The sequence below is a fragment of the Rhododendron vialii genome, chromosome 6a, assembly GCF_030253575.1.
Source record: "Rhododendron vialii isolate Sample 1 chromosome 6a, ASM3025357v1".
Classification (NCBI taxonomy): Eukaryota; Viridiplantae; Streptophyta; class Magnoliopsida; order Ericales; family Ericaceae; genus Rhododendron; species Rhododendron vialii.
Window position 1 is genome coordinate 16,334,257 of NC_080562.1, and position 4,745 is coordinate 16,339,001.

Sequence of the window (4,745 nt, forward strand, 5' to 3'; positions counted from 1 at the left end):
TCTAAAAAGAAAATATCTAATAGATATATATGCTGGTAGGAGTAAATAAAAGGGTTAAAGAAAAATAAGAGAAACAGCTAGAAGAGAAGGGGAAACGGTGATTGAAAGAGAGGAGCAATTCGTGCACCCCTTCAATTGAAATCGACTTCTGACTTCCTTCGAATGCCGCCGAAAAACTTCAGTAGGTAACTTCTCTCTCTCCCTCCTACGCAGACCACCGCACGCGGCGGCAGTCATGGCCAGACCTCTTCTCACTTTTACCCTATTTCTCTTCTCGGCCAAAACAAAAATGAAAATAGCAGCAAAGGCGCTACTGTATGCGATGCTAGGTGTGTAAAATACACATACAAATATATGATAAAATCTAAGAAGAGTTGATTAAGTTGTAGAAACGGAAAAGAAAAGTTAACCTATTTTGAGTACTGCTATGTGTGGATGTGCAGGGGGGGTTGTGTTTGAAACAAAAGAGAGAGGGCATGAGAGAAATATATGTAATTAAAAATATACATGTGATGTTTAAAGGTGTGTATGTGAATGTTAGGCTGATCCCTCATTCGGTATTAGTTTGGTTGGACAAAAAATAATTTACTCGTTGATAGGCCTTAGTCAATTAGAATTCCATTAGGTACTGCTTATGGTTATAAGCTTAGGTGTATACACATGTAAGAGATGCTATACTGGAATGGAGTTCTTTGTCTAGTTTAAGCCAGAATGTTAGTCTCATATTAATTCCGAGCCACCTTCAAGCCCAATAGGTTGACTCACAATCGAGGAGGCCTAAAATATGTGTATCTCGACTACAGTTTTGAATGTATTATGACACAAAGTAATTGACAAATAGGTTGGTCTGAGGAATATATGCGAGAACGATCCAAGTCTTTAGTGTAGCACTCGAGAAATCAAAGGTGAGATACTCTAACCTTGGTTATACTACTTTTTCAAGCAAATTATGTTTTTGCGTTTCTTATGCTCAAAAGTTATGATATGTTATAAGGAAGCATGATTTGATGAAATGTTTTTATATCTTATACCTTATGCCATGGAAATATGCTACGAGTTGTGTATTGAAAGATGATGATTTTATAAGGATGATTATGTTTGAGAAGTGATGAACCTATGAACACCTTGCCATTTAAAGGTGAAAAAGAAATGACATGATGATTCTATGAGCTTAAAGTTCATCGATGCATCCAGACAGCGGTGTCCCGGGTCAGGGGGACGGATTTTAAAGATACCGTGACCAACGAAGGGGCTATAAGGAAGGATTGTTATGTGGCACCAGCTGCCAGTAATTTGATCATTTCACACCATGTGGGGTCGCTCCCCTATGTATGTTAAGCTGTTGGATGTGCATCGTTTATATATTCGAAGTTGATGATATGCAATTCTTCTTATGAAATTTATGATAAAGCTATGATATGCTAGACTGCTATGTCAATAAGGTTTCTGAAAGTTATTTCCATGGTAAAACGTATAACTTTGGTGTTGTATCTCACACGAGCTATCGGCTTATGAAAATTTACTATTTTCCTATAGGTAATGGCGCGTAGGAATGAAGTATGTTGCTGCCCGGTGGACATGTAGATATTGTATAGCTAAATTTTGAAAACCAAATCGGGAATTTGCTGTTCCTCATTTTGTGTAAGATCACCTACATTTTGTAAAAGTTGTAAATTTGCTAAGGCTTTGATGGTGTTTTGTTAAATGTAATAATGCTTCCGCAGTTTTTAAATTGTTGTAAATTTATGTATTTTTTTTGACTGAGTAGTTATGAGGCCTTGGCTGGAAGTGAGATCCACTGGCCAGTCACGACATTCCTATTATCCAACTATTGGGATGGGTTGTGACAGAGTTGGTATCAGAGCAGGTTTTTTTTTAAAAGAAAGGGTATTTATATAATTCTTTTTAAAGTAAAACCTCGGAGCCCTAAAAAAAAAAGAAAGAAAAGTATTTTCATTAAAAGGAAGTGCCCGGGCAGCTGACACAACGTAGTAACACCTTTCTAAACTTAAGTTTTGGCTATTATTGGTTGATGTAAGAAATGGCTAACCACCCAGGTCGCCGACGTATGGATACATGGGGTGGATACACAGTGGATTTTGCGTATATGGGACAAACAATCACACGTCCAACAAATCTGAGGTTATATAACCACCTCACTCCACGAGACGCTCAGGATCTCGTGTATCGAGAGCTAGTGCGGATGATGCAACGACAACCTTACTTCACTCTGTCAATGCATATTAGTATAGTTCAACATCGCCTGGATACGAAAATTTTGATAAGAGAAAAAGCCTCACAATTCCTTAATAGCTATGATTTTGTTCAAACAATACTAAATCGGATTGATGCGGAAGAACATGGAGTGGTGCAGCCACCCTTGAATGAAGTGTTACCTATAGTACTATTTGTGCCTAGGGATGAGGATTAGTGGGAAATGTGGTGTAACCTTTCTGTAAAAAAGAAGAAGAAGAAGATGAAGAAGAAATTGTACATGATGAACACAACATGTAAAATATCATAAGCTGTGATGTGGATCCTAGTGTGTAACTTGTTTCTATATATATATGAAATGTCCTTTTTATGTTGAATAGTTACAATTGTATTCTTCTATGATTTAGAATACTAGTCATGGAATCGAATCAACGGCTCGAGAGACTAGAACAACAAGTGGGTCTGATATTAGCTCTCTTACAGAATCAGAATCAACCACCACCTCCTCCACCTGTAGTAAATGTTGACTTGAATGTTCCACCTATCATTCCACCTGAAAATCCTCCACCACCTCCACCACCTGAGCCTGTTATAAATGAGGTACGAGTTAGGGATTTTCAGAAACTTAAACCACTTATGTTCCATGGAGGGATTGATCCTGTAAAAAAGCCAATGAGTGGCTAGAGTCAGTAGAAAAGATATTTCAAGTCATGACATCTACGGACAGGGAAAAAGTTGCTCTAGCAGCATATAATCTAATTGGTGAGGCCCAATGATGGTGGAATTTGCTATCTAAGGCTGAGCCACGAATGTAATGGGCCCGTTTCTTGGTGTTGTTCAACCAGAAATATCTTCCCCAAGCTATTAAAGATAGTAAGAGTATGGAGTTCCAAAATTTGAAACAAAGGGGAAATATGACTGTGACCGATTATGACGCACAATTCACCACACTTGCACATTATGCTGAGCATTTGATTCCGAATGATAGTATGAAGGCTAGAAGATTTGAGGAAGGGCTCCAACCAGATCTACGCAGAGCAGTAAAACTCTTAAAGTTACAAACATATGCAGAGGTGTTAGATCGAGCACTGATGCTCGAGACAGAAGAAGAAAACAACAAGAGGATTCGAGAGTTGAAGAAGAGAAGGTATGCGAACTCCAATCCAAGGGTGAATAACGGGCCACCCAAAAGACAAAATGTTGGGAATCCAAATAGAGGGAATCCAAATAGAGGGAATCAAAATCAGAATCAGAATCGAGCAGGGCTCCGACCGAACTGCCCTACTTGTGGGACCAATCATCCAAGAGTATGCCTTAAAGGAACTGGAGTTTGCTATTCTTGTGGTGAAGCAAGACACATAAGGAAAAAAACTGCCCAAAGTTGCAGACAAATCTAGTTGCAGTGCAAGGAAATGGGAATCAAAGAGGGAATGCAAATGCAAGGCGCAATAACAGTAACCAAAGACAGTCCAGTAATGTAAGACAGAGGCAAGGAAGGGTGTATGCACTAGTCCCAGGCAACACACAGGAGTCAGAGAACATGGTGGCAGGTACCTTAATGATTTGTTCTTTACCAGCATATGCACTTATAGATTCTGGCTCGATGCATTCTTTCATGTCATTGCATTTTGCTAATAAAAATCCTAGAGTACCTGAGTTTCTTGGATATGAACTACTAGTTTCACAGCCTCTAAGTAGTAAAGTAGTTTGCAATACTGTGTGTAAAGATTGAGATATACTGTTGGCGAGAAACATTTGGGTGCTGATCTGATACCCATAAAGATGGGTTATTTTGACGTACTATTGGGCATGGATTGGTTATCCAAGAATTTTGCCACTATAGATTGTGTTGGGAAAAGGGTAGCTTTTCGCAGTCCCGAGGATAAAGAATTTCATTTTAAGGGAATGGGAGTAACCGCCTTCATACCTTATATCTGTGACATATGTTCGTCGATTGCTAAGTAAGGGTTGTCGAGGGTATTTTTGTGCTGTGGTTACAACTTCAAATGAGAGTCCAAACATAAGTGATATCCCTGTTGTTCGTGAGTTTCCTGAAGTTTTTCTAGACGACTTGCCTAGAGCGCCCGTGGATAGAGAAATTGAGTTTACAATTGAACCTGTTCCGGGAACCCAACCAATTTCAAAAGCACCTTATAGAATGGTGTAGACACCCCAATTTGGACTTGTCAAATTTCCTTAATTTGTGGCCCTGAGGCTCCCCGATGATGAATATGGGTCAGAACAAGCCTTGTACCAATTGAGACGTTGCTCCTTGAAAGAAATGGCCAAAATCAATCCCAAGCGCTCAGAAGCAGTCCCAAGCGCTAAAAACTATTTTCCAAAAACCACTGGCATGGCTCACTCCCAAGCGCTCGAGAATGATGTCCCCAGCGCTCGAGACTACTCCCAAGCGCTCGAGACCTCTCCCAGTGCCCAATGGGTGAAGAAGATTCCCACTATCCATGCAAGCCATCATTGCTCCGACTGAGGTGAGTCAACACTCAACCTCAGTCAGAAAAGAGATCAGCTAA

General features: G+C 39.8%; 1 long non-coding RNA gene across 1 annotated transcript; it reads right to left on the minus strand.

The window, feature by feature from the left end:
* Positions 1-1,950: 1,950 nt before the first annotated feature.
* Positions 1,951-2,903, minus strand: LOC131329092 (uncharacterized). Its single transcript, XR_009200627.1, has 2 exons — positions 2,768-2,903; positions 1,951-2,725 (listed from the first exon to the last, which is right to left on the minus strand). It is a non-coding gene; the product is annotated as an uncharacterized LOC131329092 (long non-coding RNA).
* Positions 2,904-4,745: the final 1,842 nt, after the last annotated feature.